We start from the raw sequence: 14,437 nt of genomic DNA, 5'->3' as shown, positions 1-14,437 counted from the left end.
GTATTCCAACAAGTCACCTTTCACAACTCCAATCTGTTCTAAACGCGGCCGCTAGACTCATTCATCTAGCTCGCTGCTCAACATCAGCTGCTCCCATATGCATGTCCCTTCACTGGCTCCCAATCTCTTCTAGAATCAAATTCAAATTACTTACACTCACATTCAAGGCCCTTAATGATGAAACCCCTCCCTATACTTCACCTCTAATCTCCAAATACACTCCTTCACGAAACCTTCGCTCTGCTTCTGATCTTCGCCTCACTTCTCCTCTGGTCACTTCTGCCCATTCTCATCTACAAGACTTCTCTCGGGCTTCTGCTTTTCTCTGGAACTCTCTGCCACAACCTGTCAGACTTTCTCCTTCTTTCCAAACTTTCAAGCGCTCCTTAAAGACACACCTGTTTAAAGAGGCTTATTCGATGTACCTTAATTAATCATTGCTGTATCAAAAATGACAAAGTGTTTATATAATCCTAATGTCTCAATTGTTCCCTAACCTTTAGTTTGTAAACTCTAATCTCTAGGTCCTTCTAACCCTATTGTACTCTGTAATCCTTGTTTGTTATCCACCACTTATTCCCTGTTTGCTATAACTGCAGTATAGCATTAACTAACAACTATTGAATTTCGCTTTTTTCCACAAATCTCCAAAAATTTGTAGTTTTCTAATTTTTTTAAAAGCTCTAAAAATTTGTTATTGTGTAAAAACCTCGAAACCCACTAATATAAAACTTTGCCAGGTAAACATTGTTGAGATCCTTTAGAAGTCAATGGGAGCTGTTCTGATCCTAGTGGAACACTTTAAATCAATTTTGACCTTTAGAGGTTTCGATTTTTTTCGCTATGAATTTTCCAAAAAAACTCGAATTTTTTGAGCTTTTAAAGGTATTCATATTGTTTAGAGCATTGTTCAACGTAATCTTCCATCTGTACTTTTTTGTATTTGAATTTTTAAATAAATGTCTTGACATTTATAGTTTTAGAGTTTGTGAGTTTAGTCATGGTTTCAAAAACCTCTAATACCACTTAAATCTGACCTTTGATAATTAGGCCCCCACAAGTACTGACATTTTAGTATGAAGTATTAACCTCTAAAAATTCATGTTTTTTTGTACAATTCCTAGCGAAAAAAATCTGAAAACCTCTAAAAGTCTGAATTGATTAAAAATGCTCCAATTGGATCATTGTAGTTCCCATTGACTTCAATAGGGCCTCGACAACTTCAGCCTGGTGAAGTTTTCTATTGGAAGCTTTCATGGAATGGGAAAACCACGTATTTTTAGAGATTTGTAGAAAAAAAATTGAGATTTGATTGTTAGTAAATGGACCACTAAGATTTTATATAAAGTAGCATGTTACCTTGGCAGGTTAGGTTGCCAAATCAAAAGAATTTCAAACTTTTTGAGATATTTTTCTACAGTGATTTGAAAAAAAAGTAAATTTCCCCTTTATATGCCCATGACCACTTCAAAAAATGATTTGTCTTAGTTAAATAAGGTTAGCTGATCATATAAAAAAAAATCACAGACACTTGCAATAAATTCTGTTAGCAGGCAGCCCTTCCAGCTGGATTTTGTTGAAGCTTCGCAGATTTTTCACATGATCTGGTAACCATATATAAAATTAAAATACTCTTGTTTTTCACCCAAGTGATTTTTATATCAATGACCTTGGCAATGCTGAAAAAAGCTGCGTGACTACTTTGTGGATGATCTCCAAACAAAGCATATACAGTATTAAGAAATGTTTGCTGGTCTTCACTTAAACAGATTCATAAATCAAAATTACTGCCATTTTATCAGCTTGCTGTCTGTAAGTTATGCATTTTGAGCTGCTAAGCACATTTTACGCTGTCCTGTTAGGCAATGACACATAAATTTTAAACACAAAAACAGAAGTTTGATTCTGTAAAAGGAAAGGGCTTTTTCCCTATCTATCCTTTTTGTGTCCTTTCTGCGTAACCATAGGATTATCTATCTACAACATAAAGGTCTTTGCAATTTTGTGAATATACTGTATGGATTCTGCCTCAAAAAATTGGACTGGATCTAAATGTCATTGGGCTTGGTTTTACAGAACTTTTTCAAAATTTGTTTGTAGCGCTATATTAAATGGAGTGCACCTTACTCTACTATAAGGTCCACTCCCAATAAATGATGAGACCGGATGAGACCTTAAAATCTTAGGGAGTAAGCCCCCACAGCAGTGTGGAGGCAATCCTCAGTGGAGTGTACATAAAAGAGAACATGTAGGATCATACATCAACATTGGATAGGTAATACTCACAGCACCTTTGGTCAATATAAGTTACCTCGTGAACGAGAACAATATATGCAGCCTTGAGGAGGTACACCCAGCTTTCAGCCTTTTCCCTAAGTGGAACCTGAGGGGAAACTCTACCCTAGGTCTGTACACTTAGTCCCTACTTCTGGGCAATTAGTACCCCGGATCTTAATACCACTCACAATCCTTGGAGGAGCCTCAAGCTGCTCAGCTAAATATCCTGTCTATCTGTCACTCCTAGAGTGACCTATGAAGGTGAGTAGCCTATCTTTGCTAGACTTGACTTGTCTAGGTTCCACTCGAGCTTGGCCTGCCTGCTCAGGCTAGAGCCAACACAAGATGGACACTGAAAGCATGGCTTCAGAGGGTTTTATACTTTGCCACAGTGCCATCTACTGGTCACTGTGAGAAACAACAAGGGGCATAGCTTAAAGCAGGAATAGGAAAAAGTTCCCCCTCCTAACTGTATTTTAGGACCCAGTTAGGTGTCTATAACACTAGGGGACTGCTTAATACTGGGGAACTAATCTACCAGTCCCCTACATGTTAAAGCACTGATATTAAATTTTTTGGTTTACCTTTACATCACTATTTTTCATGTTCTGTAGATAACTTCATTGCTTATCTTCAACAGGGAACGTTGCACGTCCGCACAATAAAGAGCACGGGGTAACCCGGCACCTGAATTGCCACGTGTGCCAGTGATTCTGTTTGCCTAGTACGTATTCCTGGGAGTTGCCGTGCCCTCTACACTGTGCACCGGGCTCAAACTATCAAACTGTGAGGAGAGTGTGCGCTGCTTCATCCAAGTTCCTCCTCATTGTATCACCCATATTGAAGTACTCAATCAATTGCCATAAGGTCATGATCAATGATCTCAGGAATTTAGATTAGTAACTGTGGCAACAAAAAAAAAAAAGATTCCTTTCTAAACCTGATACTGCAGTGCTGCAGTATATGGTGCAGGGGATATGTGCAACAAAATTACTGGAAGGGTTATATCTGAAGGCTATAGGGATTTCGTGCAAAGAAAGAGGCTGCTCTGATGTTCTTCTGCTTAGGAAAGATGTGAGAAACGTTTCTAATTTTTTTCCTAAGCAGAAGAACATCAGAGCAGCCTCTTTCTTTCTCCTGACAACTTCCTTGACTACTTGGTGGTCAGAATGGTCAGAAAATGACCAGCAGGTGGCACCATTGTAACAATTCATTTATATTAACCGTATATATATATATCCTTTAATATCTTGGAAAAATAAATAATGAATGTACATTGCAAACGTGCTTAGAATAGCACCCTCATTCATTTTACATTCACTTATTTTTAAGGTTTACTTAACCTTTAAATAATTTATCAACCTTCAAATGTTTCTGTGTTCCTATCTCCAGCACTTAATAAATCTGCCTGTGAAAAACACTTTTGCACAGCAATCATTGATTGTAAATAGTTTAACTGCAAAATGCAGGAAGGAGGTTTTCTCATTGTGTGGAATCACTTCACCCTGTAATTAATAGACTCAGTCATATCTTGGTATACATAATTCGTATGTATATTTTTCATGAGGGACTGTTAGGAATCTAGTGTGGTCTCAGACAATCCCCTCCCAGGCTGATTGCTTGGTAACTGAAAAGGTATCCTGCTCTGACTTGGTGTATCTGCAGATAATAGGTTTTCTGATCTTGCTACAATCCTGATTCTGCTTTTTGAATAGCTGTTGTATTTATCTGGAGTGCTTATTTGGATCTGACCATGGCTGATATTCACAGCTGATTTTACATTTTGTCTCCTCTTCAGTAAGTTGCTTGCCTGTACAATTACTTCATTCTCCAGTTTATAAAGCTGCCTGGCTTTGATTTGTTTCAGTCTCCTGTTCAGTTAGCAGACACTTTTTAAATCGCCTCAGTCTCCTGATCAATAAGGGACTTTGGTTGTAAATGGCTTTAGCCTCCTGTTTATTAATCAGGCTGTGAATCAGTTGAGTCTCCTGTTTTGTAAGCTGTCTGCTTGTGAATTCCTGATACCTATATCATTCCACATCCTCAACTACTCTGCTTCTGTTACACTAAGCTGCTTTTGCAGTTTGTGTGCAAGTAAGATTTACCAATATCTAATTATTTTACAGTGCTTCTCGTCCTTTCTTTTTTTTGTTTCTGCAAAATAATGACTTGGCTATGGTTGCACTCCTCATTCTTAAGTACCTGTGGGAAATAATGACTCATTAATATATCATGTCTGTATTATCATTCCAAAGACTAAATCATAACTGCTTACCTATAGTTTGATCCCAAGATCTCTGAGGACTTCTCTGCCATATCAATTATTTGTAGTCTGTGAGTGACTTAATAGTAACGTGTCTTGCCTGCCTTATAACTTCCAGATACAGTCAGAATTTGGATTGTTAAAACTGTGCTTTGAGACTGACAGGTGAATTTTTCATTGTTTTCATTAGAGATGAGATAAATTTTCCTTTAGAAGATTTAGGAAACCACACATTATATTACCTTATATTCCCTGTAACAAAGAGCAGAATACAAGGCCAAATGGTGTCCTTATCTGAAGAGGTGTAATTTCAATATATCTTGGTAGGATAGGTCAACTTGGGGCAATTACAATATATCTTGATAGAATAGGTCAACTTGGGGCCATAAATTGAATTTGCTGTGGGGCCCAGTAGTTATGCCACTGCTTATCTGCACCAAACTCTCCCATCTAACATTGGGTTTCACTCCTACAGACTTCTTCTGGATGTATATAGTTCTTCTTCTTTGTGCTATTTATGACATTTGCAACAGAGACACATACTTTTCATCAGACTGAGGATGTCTTTGACCAACTGGCAAGTTCTTCTTCAGTACATTTGGCAAGCAGATGGGGGAGTTGGTCGTATCATTGACCAGTATGTCTGTCTGTCTGATTATATTTTCTTGTAAAGCTTTTAATAAAAACCATTAAACCCCTTTTGTATTTTAAAGTCATATTTCTTTACCTTGAGTCCCTATTTCATCATATATATATATATTATACAGTTTGAAGGGAGATATATTTCCCCTACGTTCATGTTTTACTCCCATATCTTCAGCAGTCCTAAGTGGGTTAATTCCCCTAGAAAGTCTCACCAGAGGAATAATAAGCAGGCTAGATCTGCTAGCTGCCAGAGTCGGAGGGCGACCCTGAGGGTACAACTTCACAAGCGTCTTTAACGCGATTTGGGCAGATCCGACACGGTGCGCCAAAATGCGTGCGTCAAGTCGGATGCGATGAAAAATAAGGTAAATACAAATGTCAGTTGGTGTCGCAGCGTTCATCCGATGCAACTCGACTGTTAGATGCAGACCCTGCACGCTGTGTCTGCATCCGACAGTCGCGTCGTGTCGGATGAATGCTGAGACACCATCCGACATTGCTATAGCTTACCTTATTTTCCTTATTTGATGCCTGTATTTTGGCACACCACGGATCTCGTTGAAGACGCCCGTGTAGTTTTTCCCTGAGAGAAATTGAGCTTTATGCTGGAAGGGTTGAGACCTTGGATCTGCGTGAAACCAGTTTGGAGTGTTGTTGTTTGTTTTCCCCAAAGCAAAAGAACTCTATGAAGCTGTACATTTTGGTTTTGGCTGGGAATCCTAGCAGGGGACTGGTAGTAGATAGGGAAATACCCTGTGTAGTAGTTAGAGCCAAAGTGTGGCAAGATTTTTGTTTTGTTTTATTTTGTTTTATGACTGTTTGCTCATAAAGTCTGTACATGTGAACAATAAATGGACTTTACCCTGTTAAACAATTGTCTGTTCATTTGATCCTGCTTTCAATATATATGTATATATATATATATATATATATATATATATATATATATATATATATATATAATGTATTTATTTAAGGGATAAAACATGCTTGTAGTTGGCATTGAGCAGTATCTGCCTACACAAGGTTAAGTGTTACCTACTGCCTACAATAAATGGACTTTACCCTGTTAAACAATTGTCTGTTCATTTGATCCTGCTTTCAATATATATATGTGTATATATATAGATATATATATATATATATATATATAGATATATATAGATATATATATATATATATATATATATATATATATATATATATATAGATAGATAGATAGATAGATAGATAGATAGATAGATATATATATATATATATATATATATATACTGTATTTATTTAAGGGATAAAACATGCTTGTAGTTGGCATTGAGCAGTATCTGCCTACACAAGGTTAAGTGTTACCTACTGCCTTTGCAATTTCACTTTGGGTCTTAAACTCTAAATAATCTGCATGTTATTTCATGGTAATGAAAATCAAACTACAGTCTCATTCACACCTTTAAGAACATATCAGTGTGAGCTTCAAATCCCAAAACAGAGAGTTTTTAAAGTCCATTGTCGTGGCCAGCTCTCAGTTCACACAAGCATGCCAGTTATATTTAACAAAGGCTTATGTAAGTTCATGGAGATTTATTTGAACAACCATTCTACAGTGCAATTGTGCATTAATAAAAGCAAGCTTATGTAAATAGCTCTCTGTTTAGCTATCTGAGCTTCTGAAAAGCAAGTTTACTTTGGGGACATTTTCTGAGCAAGGATCCATACAGCAGAGCGCAAAAGGTAAAAACTGATTTCTCTAGGGCTTGCATTGACAGCCTAAAAATGACAGAAGTAGAAATAGAGAGGAATTCTGTTGTGCTTATAGTCTATTACTGGTGCTACTACAGTATGTAGGGGCTTTGCTATTCATGCAGGGGAATGTCCCCACTACTTTACTAGAAAGAAAAAAGAACAAATCAATGCAAATACAAAACCAGATTTCTTTTTGATACTTGCACATGCATGGGATGTACAAGAATCAGTTAATGGCATATGTTATAATATTAGAAGTAAAATACTTTGCCAGACAGGTCAAACACTTTTTCTCGGCACACACCCTTAGGATGGGAACAAACTCTGAACATAAAAGCCAGTGTCGGACTGGCCCACCGGGATACCAGGAAAACTCCTGGTGGGCCCAGGTGTCAGTGGGCCCTCCTGCTTCTTAACATTTGGCTTATTTCATGGTCATTCCCTATTTCTATGAGAATACAGAGGCTAAATAGATGGAATAATAGGTTATAGTATGTAAAGAAAAGAGAATAGGAGAATAGAGGTTGAGTGAGGAGAGGAGAGGAAGAAAATAATACTTAGAGTGGGCCCCTGGTCTAAAGGTTTTTGGGTGGGTCCCTTGTCTAAGGGTTTTTGGTGGGCCCTTGGTGTCCCAGTCTGACTGCTAAAAGCTGCAGGTGGATAACAATCGGTGCAACTCTAGGGAGTCTAGTCTCACTCAGTGGCTACAAAAGTATATAAAGTACATCTGGCACTGGATTTCGTGGAAATATATCTGGCAGCAGGAGAAAGCAGGTTTTTTTGCAAAAAAATCTATTGACCATATAGGTATCCAAGGGCCGTCTCCTTGAAGCTGCTGCCTTAAGCACAAGCCCTCGTAAATGGTAAATATGGGTCTGTGTGGAACAGAGGCTGTAAAGTATCTTATACGCCAGTCAGCAACTTCCTCATCACATTCTGCTCCTCCAATACAGACAGATGTGACATCACTTGTAGGAGAATATCAATAATTAGTTTGACATGCAAACATAGTCACTCAATCAAATCATAACCAGGCAGTAAGTAGCCACTCTTGTGCAACTACATTCAGAGACTCATTGCAACTATTTCAAATAAATTCACAGAAGTTTTAAAAAGTGAACAAAGATAATGAAAGCTGCTATTTAGCTTTATAATATACAGTATATATAGAGTATTTTATATTTATTTTTTAATTCCATATTTAATTAAAATAACCATTAAGCGAGTAGCCCACTTTAACTAGACAACAATTGTGATGTACGCTTTCCAGTAGTTTATTTCATGTAACTCATTGAGACAGCTGTTGGACTTTGTCCTAACCTTTGCACACAACAACAACTGCTGTAATGCAGTTTATCTGACCGAGGGCTAACCAAAATCCTTAAAAAAAACTGCTGCCTGCAAGCCTCTATCTCCTTCACATCCTGTGCACATCACTTTTACACTTCAGTGATAAACTGCAGAAGGCAGAGTACTTTTAGCTACATGACAGCTTATATAACATTGCAAGGCGAGTGGCAGAAAGCCAAACGGGGAAATAGTGATTTCATTACAAACACCACCGTGCCATCCATTTTTATTTACAGTCCATTCTGCCACCTCCCTAGGTGCTTTCCGTCTCTCTTCGGATGCTCCCAGGTATACAAGTTGCTGTCTCCAGAGCCATACATCAAGACATTTCTCTGCTGGACTCCTATTTAGCTCATCTCTGGGGACAAAGAATGTGAATGTCAGGACACAGGCCTCCCAATGCTTTTGATTCCTGTGTATTTTGACACTAAACATTCTGCATTTAAGAATTTTTTTAAATAACTTACTGTGCACAGCAACGCTAGAAATCCATGTTTGTATTTTGAACAGTAAGAATCCTCTTGCATCTCTCTGTACTTCCTTAAAGGACAAGGAAATTCATTAATTGAGGGGGGGGGGTTGCTAGACACCAGCAGTTATGAAATTGCTTACTTTTTACCAAGGGCCAGCTCTCTTCCTGCCACAGAGAGTTACTATTTAATTGGCTGGTGGGGGACTGTTGGGGCTGTTGTGAACTTGGAATGCCAGGAATGGGATGGATGCTTGGAATCCATTTTACAAATGCAGACAATTAATTGCAAATGGTGCAGAAGCGTAAAACTAAGAACTGAACTAAGTCACCGGCAATTTATTTTATTTTGTGTATTTACAAATCACTGGTGGTAAACAGCTTAGATCTGTAGAAATTAGAATTTTGGTATACTCATAACCTATATTCAGAGAGTGAACAGCTACGTTTGGTATATGAATTAGTCTACAGAAGGATCTTGTTTTTGATATACAAGAAAAAAAAAGTTTTAAGGAATATAAAAATATGCAGATAGATATTTAGCACTCAATCTTTACCTATGTTAAGGGAGAATTAACATACATCTATTTGCCTCCAAAAGAGACATATTTTGTTCTCCAAAACATAATCTTAACTTCTGCCTTCCAGCAACTCTCACAAAATGCTGAGAAGCGACTTAATATGATCCTGAAAATGCATAGCATAAACCTGACCTCATAAACATAAACTTTATAATTTATAACAAAACGAATAGCTTTTTTTTTTCTAAGCAAGATGAAGAGTTGCTGTCAGCAAATTAAGAAATGAGAACATTATTAAGCCTATATATCTTTTTCTAATACAGTTGTTGCCCCACAGTACTAAATCCTTTTACTCCTTGGGAATACCAGGGTGGTCAAGCACAAAGAGGCACTAATCTTATAGATTTATGTAATCTGCAATCTACTGGAATATATAGAATATATAGAATATAAAATCAGTAAGATAAAAAAAAAATGGTTTTAGTTGTATTAGAAAAGTGTACCACTAGGGGTTTGTTGATTTTTTTTGGTCAAATCTCACATTTTTGGGTTAAAAAAAAAACTTGAATTTCTCAAGATTTATCATACCCAGGAAATACCAGACCCTGGAAATAGCTGGAATGAGAAAATACACATCTAAAACCTGTCAAGGTCATGTAGGAGTCAATGGCAGAGGTCCCTTGAAACATTTGAAGATGTCAATAGCCTCCATGATGGGATTTGCCAGAAAACTCAAATAATCCGAACAATTCGAGTTTTTTCGTTGAAAAACTCGATTACTTCAATATTTCAGGTTTCACAACTCGAACTTGCAGAATCGAGTTATTTCTTAAAAAAAGATATGATTTGAGTTGTAAGTTCATTTGAGTTCATTCACCTTAATGGTTATGCATGCTCATGATTTTATGTCTGTGCACCCTTGTCTTTAGGGGCTAGTTAAGAAACAAGTTACTATATAAGGGTGTCTTGTTTAACTTTTAGCTACCAGCACATGTTTAATTGAAACTTTTACAGCTGTTAAAGAAAGTAATAATTAAAACAATAACATGGAACTGAGAATGTTTATTCAACATAGTACAAACTCAAAGGCATTTGTATGTAATACCAAAAAATACAATAATTTCCAGTGTTCAGTGTGTGATGCCTGTGTCCAATTCTTTAGTTGTAATTGTGTTTGATGCAGGGTGCTGAGCAAATCTTAGAGCTACCACCACCTCCTGACAAAGTGGTAGCTCCAGAGTTCTCTACATGCCCTCCAACCATAGGCCCCATCCCTGCCTGCACCTCCCTTACGCTAAGTCTGATCTCTGGATCATAGTGGGTTCTCTGTGGGTAGAAGGTACTGCTTACTGAAAGGGAAAGTCTACATCTAGTTGCCCTCTAAGTTTCTCCTACCAGGTGAATCTATCTCAGCTTATTATAGTGAGGGTAGAAAGTGTAAAAGCAAAACAATTTTCTGTTTGTGCTTTATAAATAAAAAAGATAAGAAAATATTTTTTTAAATTATAGGCTTATATAACATACATTATATACATGATATATAAGATACATTTTCAGCATATGATCTATTACATTTGCTTATGTTGAGAAAAATGTACCCACATGCAAATAATGCCTCTTTAAAACCCAGGGCTTTTATATTTTATATCTAATTGTAGTCGTTGATACATGAAAACCTATTTATCAAAGGTCAGATTTTAGTTGTTTTAGAGGTTTTTGAAAGAACGACTAAACTCACTTTCGCTAAAAGCACAAATGTCATGGAATTTATTAAAAAATCCCAATAAAAAAAGTAGAAACAGAAAATAACACCGAATGATGTGCTGAAAAATAAGAATACCTCTAAACATTTTATGACCATTCGTAGTGAAAAAATAAAGTCAGCATTGATTTACTATGGTCCAGTAGGGTCAGTGCAGCTCCCATTGACTTCTATAGGACCTCTTTTGGATAAGGGGAAAAAGAGGTGATACAGTATGTAGCTCTGCTCCTGATGTGGCGTTAGATAACAAAAATTCCAAATATAAGTCACGTTGTGGTCTCATCAAAAGACCCCCAGTCCAAGGGCCGCCAAATTTGGAAATTACAATATATATTAGATATTCTGACTCCAACTGCTGTGATAATGGCTGATTTCCCCGTGAGACCTCCCTGCTGGGCCTGTATGGAGCTGTTACAACCACTGAGGGCAATCTTTGCCAGATAGCTGAACTCACCAGACACTTGTAGTCCACAAAGCTGCTTTATTTGAGGTGGATGGGAAAATGTTGCAGTGGATGTATAAGTGCTGCGGGTCAAAAAGAATATTTATTTTCCTAACCTCAGAGTAGCTCCTCACTCATGAAAGGCAGGAACACAAGAGGATGATGGGAGGAACTGACATCACACCTGAGGAAGGAATAGGAGGAGGATTTTACAAACAAGGAAATACAGAGCCTGTCGTATAGCTTTAGTCACTAGGTGACAGCATAATAATGGGTAAGCATATAAGCATTGAACATATACATTTTAACATAACAGCCTTTAACTACTGAGACAGCACATTAGAAGAGACCCAAAAACAGTAGCCAAAATAATTATAAAAAGTAAAGTAGGTTATACATAACCTAATAAAAGATTTTTTACTTTTTATAATTAGTGATGGGTGAATTTATTGACCAGGCACAAATTTGCGTCGAATTCCTGTGATTTGCGAAACTGCAGCGAATGGACGCCATTTTTTTTGGACACTGGCGCATTTTCGTCTTCGAATGTGAGACGCGCCGTTTCGCCCATCACTATTTATAATTATTTTGGTTACTAAACCACTGTTATTGGGTCTCTTCTAATAATATATTGTAATTTCTATAAGACCTCAAAAACTTTTACCTGGCAAAGTTTTGTATTAGAGGTTTTCATGGTTTTTACATTTAATAAATCTTTTGAGCTTTTAAAAATAGACCACTTTAAAAAAAATAACACTAATTTTTAGAGATTAGTGGAAAAAACTGAATTTGATTGTTAGTAAATGGGCCTCATAATGTTCTATTTTTTTTTCTTTGATAAAGATACTGAAATGCTTCATTAGATTTTGACTGTTATATTCAATCTAAACTGTTCTCTGCTCATCCAGTTTATTGGGGGCATGCAGTACATCGTATATAGTGCTAAAAAAACTCTCAACTATAGGCATCTAATGCAAAAGCCATAGCCAACCACAGACAGAACAGCATAAAACATGCGACCCTGTTCTTTGAAGTTTAGTGAACCATTTTTGTCTAACCTTTTCTTTAGAGTTAAATGCCTTATCAAAAGTTAAAAAATGCCCCCTGATTTTGTTTTAGCTGAAATACATTCTGAACCATATTTACGAGCTGAATCTTTACATGCTGAACGTTTGCTGCCAATTTGTATGCCTGAAATTGCACATTTTACATGAAAGGGATATTTCTAAAATGGAGTCACAAATCTTTTATTCTCTGGTCAAATCTGCTAACAGCAGGAGAAAACAAGAATGTTGTGCTGATCTCTATGGGCACCCATTCTCATGCATTCTGTGAGCATTATTTTTAGAAGCTTCATTTTATTATTAAAGGACCAATTGGATATAAAACAATTGGAAGGCAGCATAGTGCTTGCCAAGTGTCGTCTAGAGTATGTAACAGAAAGAAAGAGGACAAGTGCGCAGATGTTTTATGTAGCACTATAGAAGTGTGCTTATAAGCTGTGCCTTGATAGGATATTAGTGAGTACAAAAGAAATACATTTTAAATTCATGATGCTAACTAAACATTCTCATTTTGCACAATTGGTTATTATATAAAGGATATCGCTTGTGTCCATATTTTGCATTTCAATTTTTACTCTATGTTCTTTCTTCTCTGTTGCCTGTTCATATTCCTAATTACAAATTGTGTCCCCATTCAAAACCTTTGAAACAATTTAACATCTGGATGTCATTAACTGATCTAAAATCAAAATACACAGTGATTACGATTACCACATGCCTGGTTTGTCATTATTAATCAAGGATATAAAAGATTTACATTTTATCTTATCATCAATTCTTATTCTAATAGACCTGAAGGGCATTATATAATAAGACCACAGAAGCAACATGGTATATGATATGGTTAGCATAGCAGACACCCGAGGTCAAATTCTGGATTTGGTAAGGAAAGGAGAGGATGTGCAATTGTCTATTTTAGTGTGAACAAAACAGCTTTATTTTTTGGTTTTGTTCTACAGGTCATAGTAAGGTCCAATGCAATGTAATAAATGGAGGATATCAAACAAGGGTTACAGAGTACAATAGGATTAGAGGGCCCTACAAATTAGAGTTTACAAAATAAAGGTTAGGGTACAATTGAGACATTAGGATTTTAGAAACAATTTTGTGATTTTTGATACAACAATGATCAGGCCTGGACTGGGAGTGAAAATAGGCCCTGCCATTCCAAGTGCATAGAGGCCCAAACAGCCCCCTGCCATCCCATTATATGGTAACTTTCTATGGAACCATACAGCAGCCCCTCTGGCATTTGCCAGAACCCACAGATTGCCAGTCCGGGTCTAGCAATGATTGATTAATTAAGGTACAATGAATAAGCTTCTTTAAACAGGTTGGTTTTAAGGAGCGTTTGAAAGTTTTGAAAGAAGGAGAAAGTCTGACAGCTCGAGGCAGAGAGTTCCAGAGAAAAGCAGAAGCCCGAGAGAAGTCTTGTAGACGAGAATGGGCAGAAGTGATCAGAGGAGAAGTGAGGCGAAGATCAGAAGCAGAGCGAAGGTTGCGTGAGAGGAAAGTATTTGGAGATCAGAGATGAAATATAAGGAGGGGCTTTGTTATTAAGGGCCTTGAAAGTGAGTGTTAGTAGGTAGATAAGGACACGCTTGATGATATGAAGTGCATATACTTCTATACAGGATTTCTTCAGTGCTTAGTAAATTGGTTTAGTGGTTTAGCAAATTATTACTTCAAAGGAACAGCTTGTAATTTGAATTAGGTGAATAGGATGTAATATTAAAGGGGGTCTGTCACCCAGACATAAAAAAGCTGTATAATAAAAGTTCTTTTCAAATTGAACGAGACCCAAATTCTTTTTTTTTTTTTTAACACATATATACTGTACCAAACTCGTTTAAAAATCACAGCTGTCAATCATATATTGCCGGGCCCCACCTCTATACCTTAGGCAT

The sequence above is a fragment of the Xenopus laevis genome, chromosome 2L, assembly GCF_017654675.1.
Source record: "Xenopus laevis strain J_2021 chromosome 2L, Xenopus_laevis_v10.1, whole genome shotgun sequence".
Lineage (NCBI taxonomy): Eukaryota > Metazoa > Chordata > Amphibia > Anura > Pipidae > Xenopus > Xenopus laevis.
Note: the sequence above shows the minus strand (reverse complement) of the source record.